The sequence below is a fragment of the Tyto alba genome, unplaced genomic scaffold (genome assembly GCF_018691265.1).
Source record: "Tyto alba isolate M040663 unplaced genomic scaffold, T.alba_DEE_v4.0 Super-Scaffold_41, whole genome shotgun sequence".
NCBI lineage: Eukaryota > Metazoa > Chordata > Aves > Strigiformes > Tytonidae > Tyto > Tyto alba.
Window position 1 is genome coordinate 22,683,080 of NW_024881317.1, and position 17,953 is coordinate 22,701,032.

Consider the following 17,953-nt stretch of genomic DNA (forward strand, 5'->3'; position numbering starts at 1 on the left):
TTGCTCCCCCACTGCAGAGGGAGTAACCTGGGAGAGACATGCAGTGGCATGTTGGAACTGGCACAGCTGGCAGATAGGCAGGACCCAGTATCTCTGCAGTGGAAAACTTTTGGGGGATGGTTAGATAGAGCAGGGCCCGAATAGGCTGTCTGCAGAAGACACACGCACTTTACAGCTCATGTGAGGGAGATGATTACCGAGACACACTCTGCAGGACCCTTTAACACTGCACTGTCAGAGGTTCCCACTGAAAATCCCGACGATAAGGCTCTGTGGCACTCTGCATAGAACTGATAAGTGTGGCAGAAATCTGATTATTCAGAAAACCTGGGAATCCCAAAGGGATTTCAGCTGGGTAGACAGGGAGGAGGAGATATTCTTCAGGAAGAAGCAGCTAGTCTTCAGCAGGGCCCAGATATGGGTATTTAGAGAGAGGTCAAGTCAAAGAGGACCCAGGGGTTGAGCGGACGGTAAGAAAGAGACATCAAGAAAGGTAGCAGGGAAGAGCAAGCACACGAGGACTCAAAGATCCGCTTTGATTGTGTGAGCTGAAGCCAGTAGGTGGGTGTCCACGAAGCGCTGTCAGAAAGACATACTGTGAATTCATTTGGACAGCGCAGGGCAGGCTAGGAGGAAAGTGATCACTCCCTGAGTCATCAGCAGGAGATTATATATGCAAAATTTGTAAATAAGGTCACCCAGAGAGGGAACGCAGAGGAGGAAAAGAGGAGGGCTGGGCGAGTGGCCAAGGATGGAGCAGGCAGTACCTGAAGACTGTCAAGCAGGACCAGGCGCAGCCTTAGATACGTCACTGCAGGGGCAACCCTGTCCTACTCTGCGAGCAGAGGGGAATAAAGGTACCTGCACTGGATGATCTGTTCCTTGGGGGCAAATGTGTCATACCAGCTAACAATAAGAAACCTAGAAAGGGCTCGGGAAGCTGCTGGGTCCCAGTTCTCCGAGGGTGAACTTCTGCCTCAGTTTCCCTGGAGTGACTTGTGAGTGCGGGCCCAGACCTGGCTCTTGCAGCTGCAGAGAGGGTAGGGCTTCCCTGCGGAGAAGAGAAACCTTCCAGCAGTTAGGGGCCATATTCTCAATTGAGCTTTTAGCAGCTACATTGCAAGGAGGGGCAGCGAAGCCCCTCCACAGACAAGCTACAAGGTCACCACCAAACCCTAAGTGAGGGCAAAACACTTTGTCAGTAGCTGTAGAGTGGAGAAGACAACCACACAGCTGTAGCTGGCAGGGAGTTGGGCTGGGAAACCCAGCATTACTCAGCTGCTACCCTGACATGGGAAGAGACAGAGCTCGTGTTTGTGATGTGCAGGGGCAGGAGCAGTGGGATCCCGAAAGTCACAACTGACCCTGAATTACAGAGCCAGCTGGCCAGACGCTGCGTTCTGAAATCGCCCGTTCACCTGAGAGCGCTGGCTGGAAAGCATAAGGCAGCATGCAGAGAATGTCCAGGTTAACTTGTCGCTGGCAATGGCCTCTCATTTGTCAGGCAGGGATTCATGTGATTTACAGAGGGATGTGGGGGTTTTGCAGGTGTTAGGCGGTCACCCTGAGAGCTCAAGACAACAAAGAGATTTTGGAAAAAAAAAAAAAAAAAAAAAAAAGAAGGTTCCATTTCTAACCCCAGAGAGGCTCTTAGCAAGTCCAGTGAGCCTCAGGCAGAGTGAGGGGAAGGGGGGGCTGGGAATGGACCAGTGGGACAACGGTCGCAAGAACAAAAGGGCTGTATTAAGAAGGCCTATTCTGGCACTTAAACCAGGTTTAAGCAACTTTGCTGCTGCCTAATCTGAGGATAACAATAAGTCAGATGTTTTACAAACTGGAAATGCCTGGCCAAGTCAATGGAGAAGAGCAGGTGAGATACTTAACCCTTAAGTTGTCTAGACATTATTCTGTTTCTGTCTGCATGTGCATGACAAAGGCAAACCACTTTCACGTTTAAGGTACACAAACCCTGATGCAAGGAAGATATTATATGGCCTTGATTCATAAAGGAACCCTGCCAAAAAGTGATTGTCTCCCAGTCTTGCAAGCCAGTGAATGTAAACTCAGAAAATGTCCCTCGCTGACTGACAGGTACTCTGCAGTGGCGTGATGGGGTGAGCAGCGTTAACATCTTGTTCTGGCATTAAAGCCCATAGGCAAAGTTAAGTGAGCTGGGGCCAAGGGGTGAGCAGCAGAGGTTGTCTGAAAGCCAGGCTCCATGAAATGCAGAGTTATAATCAGGACTAGGTGGCCTGGTCTCTCCAGACTGCCTGCTTACCTGCCCCAGCAATTCGGGGATTTTTTAAAGCAGCTTCATTTACAAAGGGAATCAAGCCAGCAAAGCACAGCCTTGTCCAAATTCCCATTACAAGACTTCATCAGATCACTCCAGACTCTGAGACCACTGACTCTGCACAGTAACAGCCATTATCCCCAGGCTTTGTGTGTGTTTATGTTACCCTTCCATTTTCCCTTCAGATATGACAAGCGATTCTTAGAAAATATGTTGTAAACTCTTCTGCTCTGGAGTTCTGTCACCTTTGATTGCACTCATTTGAGGCCAAGGATGTAGTTTCAAAGTAAATCAATAAGCAACACTTGGAAGGGTCCTACAGGCGCATGCTGGGTGCAGAACCGCCAGTCCTCCTCTCTCCCCAGTTACCTCTGCTTTGCTTCCCCAGCCCGGATCACTGTTTTAGACAGGATGAGTGCAACCCAATCAAATAAATGGTCAAAATCCAAACAGTAAAACACTTCCCAAAGCCCCCAGTGCTGCTTTACAGTACGGGAGTACGGGCTGGGGCCTGCCTTGCAGTTGGAAGGGCACCTCCAGCATTTGGAAGTCCCTATAGTCACCAAATCAGTGTGACTGCTTGTCGCGGCACTGATCTGAGCCGGTGTGAGGGTCTCTCACAGCACATCAACAGAGATACACCTCATTGCCAGTCTGCTGTACCCAGGGGTGGGCTGCAGCCAGCGTCTCCTCGTCGCTACAGATGGTCCTGGAAACACCCGAGGAAACATCTCAATGCCAGTGAGGGACTGGAATAGCAAATCTGGAAATCAGAAAGCACCCCTGTGCCTCACACTCTTACTGAAGACATTTAGGGCCCCTCAGGCTTGTTATCACACAGAGGGCAACACATCCAAGTAGAGCATATCCAGAGCAGATTTACTTGGGAGCCCCAGGGGAGTACGTAATCGCGCCTAACCCTCATTTACACTGCTTTTGGCTCCTCGTACTCCCCACTGCTCCAACAGCCACGCAGCCACAGGATCTGGTCCTCGGTAGCCTTCCAAGAAGCTAACGAGGTTGTACCTCCTCAAGCAGCTCCTCCAAGCTGAATCATAATAGAGCCCATCAGTGCAGTATGGACTGCTGGCTAAACACTTCATTAAGGAACAGCTGGGTTATTCATCATGTGGAGCTGTCCTGCTCTCCGAGATCAATGCGACTCACGGGGCGAGGGTAAACTCCTGGAGAAACCCCTGACAGAAAGCCTACTCGAATGCACTTGCAGAAGGATTTACAGAGCGAATTAACTCCATTGGTTGAATTACCTGGATTTGGGGGTTTTTTAATTTCAAAATCCCCAAAGGCTGTGGAGACAGTCTGGTGACCCTGAAGCAGCAATGCTGACAATTCAGCCAGAGAGGAGGGCTGCTGCCTGCACACAGTGAGAATACCCCCTTCACTCTGCCACCTAACACCTGCTGGGGTTTTTTTAACCTAGCTTTGTTTTCAGTTGAGATCTCCATTACCTGTTTCAGTGTGCTGATGGTTATACTGGTATGCCTGTCTGGAGTTTCTTGGGCTGACTCAGGACATCTGCTCGCTGTTCCCAGCTCCGCTGCTCTCTCTCCCTGTAAGATAAAACAAATTATTCAGGGTGGAAGTGATCTGTTGTTTTGGTTGTCTTCATGCTTTGGTCTCTGTTCAGTGCCGATGTGCTCTGCTTCCAAATCCAGCATTGTCTGTGCAGAGCCTGATTAGGGGAATTCACACCTACAAAGCTTACATCCTATATGCTCTTCACAAGCACAAGCACAAGCACAGCTCTGGTTAAGACAGCTTTGAAAGAGCCTCCTGCACAACGTACTGTCATGGTGAAGCTCCTCCCAGAGAGCAGCAGGACAAGCAGCCCCCATGTCTCTGGCTCAACAGGCTTACTCAGCCCCAGAGTACTGCGGGACCTTGCTCAAAGCAACATTTTCTTTGTGATTCAGGGAGAGATCCTACAGCCTCTGCTTCTCTTTTTAGTGTGGCCTGTCCTTCCTTACTCCTCAGCAACTCCCTGCTGAGTCCCTGAACCTCGCACGTGCGTTCGCAGAGCTATTACCCATTGCGTCTAAGACCGGATGCCATGTTTGATATCACAGAAGAGCTCTGAGATATCACAGCCTGGAAAGATGGTTTCTCTGAGCTGAGCTGAGTGACACACAGCCAGAGGCCATACCCACGACACTCCTCTGTGTTCAGATCCGCCCCTGCTTAGCACCAGGCAACTGAACTGCACACAACACTTTGGTGCCTCTGTCTCTCTCTGTGCCTCCAGCACAGGGTTCCCTGCTCCTTATCCAGGCAATTCCCAAATTCAAAAAGGCCAAATTCTTCCCAGTTTCCATTCAAAGCAGCACCTAATCCCCGTACACCCCTGCGGGGCAAGGGGAACCCATCACACCCTGCCTAGGGTTGCTGGGCCCGCGTATGCGGCCCCAGCGCCACACTTCCAAACAGCCCATTTTCCCCTCTCTCCCTGCAGCACTGAGCACCTTTAGGGGTGTTCAACCATAGGGTAATAATTAATTAACACAAGTGATCATTTATATTATCTGCAATTTGAACGCGACTCTTATCAAGTCAGTGTTGGAGAAGCACTGGCTCAGAGCGTAGCTGCAGCATCTAGGGCTTCAGACCTTTGCACGCTCGCTCTCTCCGGCTGCTAACTGAGTCAGGTGGTGTCGTTCCTAGAAGGTGAATAAATTATTATTGCAAATTACTCTGATGAAGTGGCTTTTATTAGAAAGCCAGACACAAAGGGAGCTTGCTGATTGGCTAACAGTGATGTCATACCCACCACAGCACTCGAATGCAGAGATACGAATTTTCTTGTCTGTATTTTCTGTATAATTTTCATTTTCTACTGGCAATAAAGACTCACCAGCAGAGCCTTTTGCCCCGTGAGTGTGGTGGGGGGTCTGTACCTCTCAAGTAGCTGATGAAAGCAAAACGGCCTTTGTTCCTCTGTCTTGCAATGAACCCACGGCTAGCAGTTTTCACCCACAAAGGCACTGTGTTTTATTGCTCTATAACAAACCCCACCACTCAATTTGCTCGGGTGGGTACCAAAAATATGGGCATTTTTTGGCTTGCATGTACCTAAAATCAGTCTGATCACAGAGATTTTGCTACTTACAAGCTGAAGCTTAAAGTGCAGATAAAGCAACAGCCTGGGTATCATTCTGATCCTCAGCAAAAGGCGAAAATGGGCTTTTGGAAACAACCAGGCAGCAAAATCCCCACCAATTATTTATTTTGCAAGTTTTACATCTTTGTTTTTCCTCCCTTCAAAGCCACTGTGAAATTCTCAGTGAGCTCTGTCAGAGGCAGACTGGAAGACCAGCACACTGCGCACTATCATTTCCCTTCCCTAATTGAATGTCCTATCAAACTTACGAGATTTGCCTAGCAAATGTTCCAGCTTTAATCACTTCTGGATGCAAACAGGCACGCTGGTGCAGCTCAAATACTAGAACCCTGTGCGGACAGCAAGCATAAAAGCACCACTTGCCTCACTGAACTGGAATGAACTTTCAAATTCGAGCAGCTATGCGGAGCGTGCCTCTCCAGGCTGTGCTCAGCTCTGCAGCTCCCTCAAGCAACACCACCGTGGTTCTGGGCTCCAGCCCCTGCTGAATACGGGCAGGGACAGAGTGGAAGGTTTCACATACCTACTGCTTCCTCCCTCCCTTACGTACCACTGAGGTGTAAATTTTGCCAGGAAGGCCAAGTGTAACATTTCCAGCACCAAGAACAAGCCCCTGCTTGTGCTGCACACAGCACACTGTAACACACAGAGCACAGATCCTGACCTGACCTACACAGCTTGCCTATCCCCCTTCGATTACGGCTCTAAAGTCATTTGTCCTACAAGGGCAGAAAACAAAACACATCTATCATTTGGAAGATGTCCTGGAAACCCCCAGATAGTTGCATTGATGAAATTGGACACCGAGGGCTGCCAGAGAGCTCAAGCATAGTTAGATTTGCTGTTCCCAGTCCTGGGGTCATGACTCTCTGCAACATCATCAGCTCCACTTTATTCCAGGTGGCTTGAAGTTGGAAATCATTGTCTCTTATTGCCTGAAGATTTGCTGAGCTGCCTGCCCTTTGAGAATAACAGCAGCTGCCCTCAGACTCCTAGATGTTAGATCTGAGGCTTCGGAAGTCCTGAGGGTGAAGGTGCAAGAAACAGGCATCCAGGAAAGAAAGAACCTGACTGTGAATCAGAGTCAAAAGAGAGAATATGAAGGCAGAAGTCCTAGGAGAGGATGCTGTCTGGCTGAGACACACGGCCAGCATCAGCAAAAAGGGTACGGGCTGTCAGGTTTAAGACCTGGAACAGATTCAAATCACCCCTTTTAGATGTGACCTCCTTTCCTGTTTGAGGAAGACAGCGAAGGGGAGAGGGAGCCATGAATCTTGGACCCAGTCCCTGCTTTGCCAATGCATGGCTTGGCCTAACATCCCTCTTTGCTTTTATCACTCCACGTGTAGGATGGAGGGCTATTAAAAGCATCAGAAGACTCAAGTAAAACAGTTTTACTGTTTTTAAGAGCTTTGTTATAACACCTCTGGAGTTCTGGCCTGGACCACCACAGGCATGTGGCAGGAAGCTCAGAACAGTCTTTGGATATTGAATTACTGTTCAGAACCGTATCAGATTCCAAAATTGCAACCACTGGCCAAAACCAGAAGGCTCTGTAGAACAGAATGCACCCGCACAGATGGCGTGACAAGAAAATGATCATGCTGGACCTAACTCTGCTTCCCTTCCTCACACAGAGTAACACCCTTGCTCCCACCTTTGATTTCAGCTGTTCATTTTCAGATGTTATTTCCCCATACGAAGCAGCCAGGCTCTAGAGAAGAATACAGTCTCACCTACTTATCACTTGCCTTAAAATGAAGAGTCCCCGTATCACTTGGCTTTTTAATGAAGTTGGGCTTTGATGTATCAGTCAGCCCCTCCTCTTCACTCGAGGACAGTATTAGAATCACATCTGGATTATAATACCCAGTAAGGTGTTCGGGGGGTGCTATGAATCAAAGACCTGAAAATGGGATTCCGTTTAATTAATCGTGGCTGACAGACGAAGGTATTGATCCCAGATTGAGAGGTTCAGGATTGGCCCGGGAGATAATTACTGGAGGGCACACTGCATTAGGGTGGTATTTTTGAATTTCTAGCAATGTGGGAGGGAAGCAGGGAGGAAATAAGTGGATAATTGCAGCTAATTAGAACTTGTGTGCGTATCCCAAATTAATTTGTTTGAATAATCAACCCCCAACAGCAGCCTGATCCAAAAGGAAAAGGAAACAACTGCCCAGAGAGACCTACATTGCTCCCATGAACTCTTCAGTCTCATGTCTGGGACAAAGATTTTATGGAGCCATGGCCCTAAATACAGAAGGGGAAACGGACAAGATTATCGAGTGGGAACTCTTGGTTCTGCCCAAGATGTACAATAAATAGGAGGGGCCAGGCGAAGCTGAAGGGTAGGGGAGAGGGTGGGATGGCAGGCGATGCTCTTGCCTTAGCCTTCTTCGTACCCGTTGGCAAGACGCCGCCTCCCGCCGGGCTGCCGGCAGCCAGCCTGCCAGCGCCTCCACAGGTGGGGCATCGGCTCCCCCGACGGGGAGATACGGGGTGGCTGCAGGGGGGTCAGACAGGCAACTGCTGTCGCCGCAGGGATAATAAAAGGTATCTGGGCTGGCAGAGAGGGCAGATGGAGGCAAAGCTGCAGCTAGCAATCTGAGTGCACACACCGACCAACCCACTGCTCCCTGGCCGCGGGATCCCCATAATCTCCCAAGGCAGACCTGCTGTTACAAACGCTCTCATCACTAACGCAGCGGGGGCAGCTAAGCTGAGAGAGTGAATGATCTAGCAGGGGGTTAATAAAAGGGCTGACGCGGAACAAAAAAGCCTGTCAGTTGCCATAAGATGTGCTCTCCACCCTTCCCACCCCCCCGGAAATTAAAAATTGCAGCCTGTGGTGTACACTGTTTTCTCAGAGGGACTGAACGGGGCAATGGGATGTGGAAGGGTAGGATGGGAAGGAGAAGGTTGGGAGTCAAATGTTTGTCCTGGCTGTTGCTTCTGATGTGATACATCAAGAGCTGTTTTTCTGAAGGACGAGGGTACCTGGTCTCTCCAAACCCGACGAGACCAAGCCACATTTCTGTGTGCTGTTGCCAGCAGCTCCTCCTGGATAGAGTCCACTAGATCCTGCCAGGCTGGAGGGCCAGGCTGCTCCCTGCCTGATACTGCTGAAGCCCACGCTTGCATGTTTCCATGGAAATGGGAAGAGAACAAATGCCTGTGTCACGATACGCCCTTTTCCGACATAGATTTGGACTGTTTCTAACGTCCCTTCCTCCTGATAACCTTCAGGACTGAGTATTTTGTGGGCACAAACAAAACAGAACAAGAAGAGGGGAAAAAAAAATATCTGATTGTATGAAACAAAACCCACCACCCTTGCCGGTGAGCAGCAGCTGAACTCAAAAGCACGTTACTCCACCGAGAACACCCTTCAAGGCGAAGAGACCTCCGCACTAAATACAATCTGGTAATTCACAGGCTCCTCGTTTCTCACGAGTGGATAGTGATGATCTGTTCCCTCCCCTCCCGGGCTATTTCGCATCGCGTTTCCAGCACCGTTTTTCCCCCCTCTGAAGGAATGAAATCTCTGAGCTCGGAGGTGAAGCCCCCGCTGCCTGTCTCCTGCCTGTTATTGTCTGCCGTGCCTGGCGCATTGTCTGCAGCCTGGGGAGGCAGCTCGGCAGGCAGGCGGGAGCTGCCGGGCTGCGCAGCGCGGGCCCGCAGCGCCCTCTCCCGCGGGCCACCCGGGCTCGGACTGTTCGGCGCCGTACAGCCGGATGAGGCCCGCTGCGCTGCTGCCAGCACCGGGGTGAGTACAGCCCGGACACCCCGCTTGCCTTCGGGGTGCTGCCCTGCCTGCCAGGCCGGCGGTCCCAGGCCCCCCCCTGCCAGGTACGCAGGCGGCCGGGCATCGCCCGACGTGCGGAGCTGGAGCGTCACAGGACTAATCCCGGCAGCACCCGAAACAGCAGTAACTTCTACACACCTCGAGCCAAGGCATTTTGGCAAGGAGAGGCAGAAATCTGCGCCTGCCTGCTGCTTTCCATCAACTGCTGGGTGCTTCAGATAAAGGCGAGCTCTGTTCACCCGGGCTTTGCTGGGGGCCTGGGTTTGGCATCCACCAGAGGAGCGTGGAGTAAAGTAATTATCCCTCTCCTGAACGCCGGTCTCTGCTCATCACCTGAGGTCTGTCTGAGCAGCCAGAATAACTCATCAGTCTGTTCTTGTACCATCATCGTGGAAGATTTATAAAGCCTCTCTCAGCCCCGGGCACCGTGCTCCAGGCACCTCGGTGCCCACACCGCAGACCAACCTGCCCTGGGACCCTGCCCCTCAGCCCATCGGCACAGGAGCATAACACACTTTAGGAGAAGAAATAGGAGAGATCTTTTGCAAAGCCAAAGGCAAAGCAATGACAAGCTTTATCTCTGCAGGGACTTTCCTTGGGATTATTATTTTAAAGGACAAGTTACTGCTCCAGCTGCTGGAAGACAAGGATATGAGTAAAGGAGCTTCATGAATATAGATATGTTACATAGATAGAATATATAAAACTCAACTACAGTTGTCATTTTACTTTCCAAGTGTGTGAACACAAGATGTCCCATCCCCAAGAGATCCAGAAAGGGCTCTGGCCCCTTCATTAGACACAAAGAGGAAGCTGGATATTAAACACTGCCTGAGAAGCCAGGCCTGGCTGAGTGCAGCCATGCTGTCAGGAGAGCGATGTGTCGGAGAAGTTAGCCTTCCTCCATGGGGAACAGCACTCCCAGGAAGCAAAGGTTTCCTGGCTGCCATGAAAACATTTGAAAAGTGGCAACACTTTTGCCCTTCCTCAGTGCAAGGGACTGCAGGAGGCACCAGCGTCAGAGCTGTCCCGGCTACACCCACGGAACACTCAACACCATACTATGGTTGCTGGAACGAAGTCAGCAAAATAAATTACAAATGAAATAAAAGGGGATTTTGACTAACCAGAACATTTCATTTGGCCCAAAAGAAAATGAGAAGTCCAGGGTTCCCTATGAGCAAGAAGTAGCAGCCCTGCGCTGTGTCCCAGCCCTGCTCTCCCCAGCGGTGGCACATCTGGCCAGGTGTGCCTTCAGACTCTACAGTGGCCCATGCACCAGCACCTGCTGCTGGAAAATGTTTTTTTTTGTAATATTCCTTCCTGCCACACTCATCTCGGACAGCAAAAATAAACATCATGTCTCTTACATGATGCTTTACGTTCTTACAGATCGGTCCTGTTGCGCTCCCCGCACAGCCAAGCCACCCACCGCAACACCAGCCTTGTCTTGCACCCCACCTGAACTCAGCTGGTTTGATACCGAAGGGATTTTCTCCAGGCTTGGGAAGATTGTTCCTTCCTTCCCTGCCACTTTGAAAACTCCTGTGCGTGCTGTGTGGGAGGCTAGATGTGGGTGAGTGTAAGCCAGCCCTGTGATGACAGGAGGCTGGCTTACACGGGGTTGTAATGGGGCTGAGAGTCTGTTCCACGCTCCACGGCAGGCTGGTAGGCCTACGCTCCTGCTGCGTGCTGCTCAGCAAGCCCCAGGGGACTGCGTATGTCACCGTCCTCCACGTCCCATTCATCCTCCACTTGCAGTGAGTGCATGTATTTGTGGTTTCAGTGAAATATATGACTCGCTACTGCTAGGCTGTATGAGCAAGAATTTATCTGCTCAACGTATTATGTTGGCTTCCAAGTTTATGATTTATCCACAGAAAAATGTCTAACACTGACAGGATCTCCTGGTGGTAGTTCCAGGTGGTCTGTTGTGTGCTGATGATAGGAGGTTTTGGTTTTAGCGCTCTTCCCCTTTGTCTTGGTTCTTCCACCACTGCTGGCTGTGGTAACACTGACAGCATCAGCTTCAGGGCATACAGATGCCCAAAAGTGAGTAAATTCCCTTTTTGGTGCTGTAGGCTGAGGAACAGGTCGAGTCTCTATTGCCCAAAGGAGACACAGGCAAGGTCCACATGCCCATGACTCTATCACCAAATGTAGAGCCGCACCCTGACACCAAACATTGTGCCAGGCTGCCACGTCCACCCATGACAGTCACAAACACTCCCCTACATTTGCTTTGTCCCCTGCAGCTGTGTTTGAGAGCGCCATGGCTAGCCCAGCTGCTGGACTGGCACTACTGTGACATTAACTTCAGGAGGGCGGTGGTGATGCTGCCCCGACAGAGCTCCCCTAGCTGAGCCAGCGCCAGCGCACCCACCTACTCAGTCACTTTGATTTTGATAGGCCCCAAAACTGTCTCTTCCACCGCTGACCACAGCTCCCCATCCGAGCAAAGACCGGCTGTTATTCCATCAAAGAAGTGAATCCCGGCAACGTGAGGATATTTGCAGAGCCCCAGCTTTTCAGGTACTCAAGTTTACAATTTATGCCTCCAGGGTGACATTGCAGATGAAAAACAAAATGTATGGAACCGACAAAAAGGAATCTTAAAAAAAGTATTTTCTGCTTTAGGTAGCTGAGGAGATGAACAGATGTAGATTCACTGGGCTTATGTCAGTCTTGTCTGAGATACACAGGTCCTTTTCCTTGCTTTGTCCTTTTGACTCTCCCCCACTCTCAAAAACACCTCATCAGAGTCTTCTGCCATGCAACTCCCAGGTCAGCCTTTCCAGCGGGCTGCACCATCTTATTTGTTTAAGTATCTTTAGGCAGTAAGTGGGACTTATTTGGCGCCCCTCAATCTTGACAGAGCCGCAAGTATTTGCAATTGTAAAGCCGTCTTGCACAGTTTGTTCTCAGATTCCTCCAAAATGCACCCAAAGTGGGCACACAGTTTGGTTGATGCTCTCCTTTCATGTGTTTTCCTTTACTCAGAATAAAGATCTCATTTTACTGTTGCCTTGCTGTAACTGTGTACACTTGTGTCCTTTTCTTGTCATATAGATATAAGCTGCAGCATGCTGAAGGCGTTCTGGGGGCACTAGCAGTGGCATTTTACAACATCTCCTCAGGGATTTGACCTCCTCCTTCTTAGAAGACCTTCTGTCCTTCAAATACAGTTTGAACTTTTCACATGAGATCACAATTGCTAAACATTCCTGTGCTATTTAGAGGTATCTTTGTTCTGTTGATAGTGGTGACGTGAACAGGAAGGCCACTGCTTTCCTGCCACTCCATTTACTGGCAACAGATGACACCATCACCTCCCAGTTCGTATCACTCTACTGTGCACTGCGGGATAAGACCTGCTGTGAGCCAGGTGCATCACGTTGATGTAAATGTCTACATAACAGTTGTCACTTTGGTAGGGCTAATGAAAGGTTTGCAAATATTTGAAAGGTTTGGAAGGAATCTGGAGTTTACACATCTGAAAGGTCTCTTAACTGGTTTATTACCAGTGGGTAGGCAGCACACGCCTTTCCAAGGCCAAGTCCCCGCCTCAGGAAGCCAGCAGGTGTCTGCTGCATGCTATTACGGCAAACTACAATTTCATTTTAGGTTTATTCCCCCAGCTCTTGTTAGCAGACTAATGAGTTTGTGATTATGATCTGCCGCAGCTTCTGTCTTGAAGACGTCTCTGCACCTGTCTGCAGAATGTCGCTGGGTACCACACCGACTCCTGCGCATCCCGTTAAGGTGACTTGCCACACCGCTGACACACTGAATAATCTGAAGGGGAAATCCTTCCCTTGAGGTGAAGGATAGCATCGCTCCCCTCATTTTACAAAAACGTCGAGGGGAAAATTCCTGCAGGCTTCTGCTGGCCTGGAAAATGAACCTAAATCCCTGCTCAGAGGGATTCAAGTTTAGCTCCTGTTCATAACATCTGCCAAACAGGACATGCAGCACTAACCAGCCCTGCCTGGAGCAGGAGGGCAGAACCTAATCCTACCTCTCCCTGGTGCTCTCTTACCTTTAAGTCGTGAGCAGCACGAGGCTCACAACTGTTACTCACAGGCAAAAGCTGCTATTTCAGTTGAAACGTTGAAGGCTGATGGGAATCTGACAGTCCATGGTTAAGCTGCGCTAAAGCGCCAGCTGGGAAGTGGGTGGAAATTAATCTTTCGTCAAATAGTTAAACTCCATTTTCTCCAAAATAATTAATTCACAAAGAACATATCCCTTCTTGTATTTCACAGCTGAAAACAAAGCCAGTCTCGCCTCCCCCTACATTATCTGTCAGTCGTACCACAAAGAACAGAAGAGCTCATTCAGTTGTTACTCATATGATCAAATCATGGTGGAACAAAAGAAAAGCCCTTGCCTTGGCTTTCAATTTACCTGAGGTTCGGAGCTGCCCCACATCTATTTTTCTAGTTACACCCAAACATCTGGTTCTGCCTTTTGTTTGGAACTGATCTCCACGCTGTGACCCCAGCCTTCCGGGAGCAGCCAGAACCCCCACCACAGGCTCACTTGCCCGGCAGTCAAAGCACAACCCAGTTCTATTTTCAGACTGAATTTACCTCAGTTTATATTAAATGCCAGGTGTCTGTTTGATATCTCTGCCACAGTGGCAACTCTCAGATCACATTTGGTTTCCCGTGGACAAGATCCAAGGAGTGACGGATGGCTGGACGGGTGCCCAGCTGACAGCTCAAGAGCCTAACAACGAGAAGCATCTCAGCACCTGTGTCTCCAGCTGAACTCGACCGAGACAGTAACATGCACCGCCACGGAAAACCCAGCTGTCCTCGGGCTCCTGCTCCTCATCTGGTAGCAGGGCCTTAGTCAGGCTCATCTACTTTGATAATCTCCAAGTCTGGTCATCAGGTGCTTAGCGCATAGCTGTGCCCTTTTCCAACTGAGTGTCCTGTGCAGCTGCCCAGACTTGTCTTTCTCACCTTCAGCTGCCAGCTAAGTGCTAAATTGGTAGCGGTCTCTGAAGAGTTATCAGCTCCTTTCCTGTAAGGGAGGTCTGTCTGGGAAGGGTTTCCTCACACACCTCCCTATTTGGCATCTCAGGACTTCACTTGAAGTAAAAACCATGCTCAGTAACACTTCTCCTCTCCAGAGCAGAACATAAGACAGTCATGGCATGTCTGCAGATCCACACAGCCCATTATCTCGTCTCCGACAGCAGTGAAGAGTGTGATGCCTGGGAAAGGGAGAGCAAGCCATCATCCGCTGATCACCCTCTAGACACAGAGAACTTCTTAGCCTTCCACGCCAGTGCTCTACAGCATCTCTGCTCAAGGCTGAAGGGTTCCTGTTAATTCAACTTCTTGTACAGAAGCTGGTCCAGCTCAACAATGATCCTTGTTGCTCTTCCCTGGACAATTTTTATGCTATTATAGTTTCTGAGGTTGATGGGCAGCCAAAACTGTCCTTGTAAGCCTGTGTTTGGCTAAAGTGAGTATTCTGTCAAAGAGGGTTTAGCAGCTGACTTTCTCAGGAGCAAGTCACTGAAAAGTCTAAATGTTTCCTTCAGAGATGAATGACCTCCTCTAGACAGCAGATGGAGTTGTCATTCACTGTTGAGATGGTCTTCTGCATGCATGGTGTTCCAGCTAGAAGGAAAGAGGGAAGAACAAAGTGACGCGATAATCTGCCTTGGCCACTAGTGAGAAGGGAAATTTCACAGCAGTCATTTCTGAAATCCAGAAAGCAAGAGAGGTAGAAAAGGATCGGTTTGCTTTCTACTATACTTTTGTGAAGATGAAAGAGGAAGAGTCTTTCTCAGTATCTCCATCACTGACAGGCTTTCAGTGCCTTCTCTCTTCTATTCAGCCCATTTGTCTACCCGACCTTGTCTTCCAGAGCACTACAGTTGTGGGCCATCAGTGCTATGGGCAGAACAGCCCTTTCTACAAGGGAGATCTCTAGGGTCATGAGAACAACCACCCAATCACCCAAATTAGCCTAACGATACTGCAGGAAAGCATTCAGTCCTGCAGCATTAACAAAGCATAATCTCTGAGCTCACAGCATGAAGACAGCATAAATCATAGGCGGACTTTCAAGAGGGCGTCTCTGGAGCCTGATCTGGTTGGTCTGCAAAGCAATTTCCCTGGGAATCAACCTGGTTTTCAGTTCAACCTCTTTTGGTTAGCTACCTCTCCTTGTCAGACATACTGCCTAGCCTAGAAGCAATACATCCTCACAAGACTTACATGTGCCACAAAGCTACAAAGGAAAAAAGGAATTTCACGCTCACAGAGCCTCAGCAATATCTATACTACTTTACTACTCACACAAGTAAAACCAGACCCCAAATAATTTTTCTAGCAGGACAGATTGTGTTCTGGATTTCTGCGATTTCCTGTGCTTTATAGTTTTATTTTCAGAGCATAAGATACTTTCTTTGAAATCTTGTTCAATCCCTCCCCATGCAGGCAGTTTCACAATTCCCTTGCGTTTCCACCTCCTCTTTGTTTTCTAAAACATTTTCTGGGTGTTCTGACTGTGTATCGCTTTCCTCAGTCATGTTTCTACTGAAGAAGTTTCTACTTCACTGCTCACTGCCTCTTTGTGGAAGAGGTTCGAGACCTCTTCTGCCAATTAAGACAAATCTGGTTCCCTGTGCAGCCACAATTACTACCACTGGCTTCATTTTATACCAAACGCTCCATGTCTTATGCCTCCCATCATTCACACAGGAGGAAAATACCAGGGACAACTCTGTCAAAGCAGGTCCAGTGGCTAAAACCTCTGTAGACAGATCTACAGAAGACAGCTTTGCTAGGCATCACTATTTATGAGTTGCGTCAGTTAATATAAGACATGGGGATGCATGCGAGTAGTTTACAATACAAACTATGAAATACACAAACAGTTTTGGCAGTCTCACCAGTGAAATTCTGGAACAACTGCCTCTCAGTAGACCAATGCACAAAGTTAATGCAAAATCTGATTCAGGCCTTCAGTCAGCATGTTAAAATATGCCTAGCTTCCAATATTGGGCAAGGCACATCCTATCAGTCAGCAGATTAGCCATCTGTGAGAAAGCAAAACCATACACCTGATTGCTACAGTCTTGAGCTCCTGTTCTTTGAGTTGTAGTCCATGCTTGACTTAGTGGAAGGTGCTAATGAAAAGATGGGCTCAGGAGGGTGGAGCAAAGGTGGCCCTGGGGCTGCTTTGATTAAGCAGATTGTGCCATAAGGGCCCACCCAGGGACAGGTTGTAAGGCAGGATCTGTGAGGATGAGCAGCGTGTACCTCACGCTGTCCCCACCCAATGCAATTCTTCCACAATTGTGAGAGTGATTGGAATGGCAAAACGGCAGCCGAGCCAGTGGGAGAGAACCACTCTCCACAAAGACATATCCTGTGCCCAAGGTGCAGATTGTGGCTATTCCAGACAGGCATGCAATACACACTGAATAAGAAACTGGGAAGAAACAAAAAAAAAAAAAAAGAAAAGAAAAAAAGGCTATTTTCACACAACAAGTATGTATTTTTGCATACATACAACAAGTATATATTTTCATACAACAAGAGTGTATTTTTGCTGGTAAAGCTGTGTGGCTTTGAGCCAGAGATTATGCCTTTTCTCTCCCTCATGCTCACAGAAATCTGACCTAAGGCTGTCCTGCCCACTGGCAAAGTGCCCTCAACAGGCCCCCCTGTACAGCGCCGCAAGCAGACAGACCTAAAGGACAGCAAATACTTTGGCTTCTCTATTCTAGTCTCTCCAGGCCTGCCTAAATCTTTCTTCCATAGCCTCCTGCCACAGCAAGGGCTTTAGTTACACCCTAAAGGGCTGCAAATCCAAGGCTTCTCAGAAATCCAGCTTTTAGGTGTTTTCTTGACCGGTAACAGAAATAAGTGTCACGCCTCTGACGTACAATTTTGCTGATGGGGCTGTACTTTGCCAGTTTGTGATATATGAGGAGGTAGTAATGACGTTTCAGCAACACCCTGTGCATCACAGTAGTGAGGTCAGATTCAATAGACACCAAACATTTCAAGGGACAATCACTACCAACGACACTAGCACTGCTGTTAATGCTAAAATGATGTGAATGGAAATTATAACCTATGTAATAAAGAATCCAAAGTATGTATTACCAGATACAATCCACACTCACCAATGAGTATGTAAATTGGATGGATTTAGGGGACTAAAGAATATTTTGAGAGTTTTTCAGAGTTCCTTTCCAAAGATAAGATTTGGCATCTGTCATTTATCCTCTATCTTGCCAAAAAAGCTGAGAATACAGGAAAGTGCTTAAAGCATTGCTCTGTCCATATGCACAGCTCATCTAAAACATATACCCATCCTTTCTTCTGGACAGTATACAACGCCACCTGTAATACATCTAATAACCCTCAGGTGTCTGCTTACAGGGCAAAAGCTGACAGATAAACAGAGGTTTAGCTGGACTGTTCTGCAGCTCTCACCACCTGACAGTGCCACAGTTGGTGCAGCTGTACCTGGAGTCTCACAGGGACAAGAATGGAAGTGGACTCAAGACATATGAAAGTTTTCTCACTTCTTGATGATAATTTCCTAACCTGTCTTCCTCTCACAAAGTTTTCAGGTCCTCCATCTCTGTTGATCTGAAACATTTCCTCCAGAAACAAGGTGATTGTTCCTGAGCTCAGGCAGTCACTGCCACGAACGCCAATTGCTCAGGGTGCTCACC

The 17,953-nt window shown here is 48.8% G+C and overlaps 1 long non-coding RNA gene across 1 annotated transcript in view; it reads right to left on the minus strand.

Annotated features, from left to right (window-relative positions):
- LOC116961049 overlaps nucleotides 1–10,939 on the minus strand; it is a 106,989-nt gene extending 96,050 nt beyond the window's left edge. The window contains exons 1-2 of the long non-coding RNA XR_004406737.2: nucleotides 10,699–10,939; nucleotides 3,763–3,864 (exon numbers count right to left, since the gene is read on the minus strand). This is a non-coding gene — a long non-coding RNA (uncharacterized LOC116961049). The remainder of the gene's footprint in view (nucleotides 1–3,762; nucleotides 3,865–10,698) is intronic.
- Nucleotides 10,940–17,953: the final 7,014 nt, after the last annotated feature.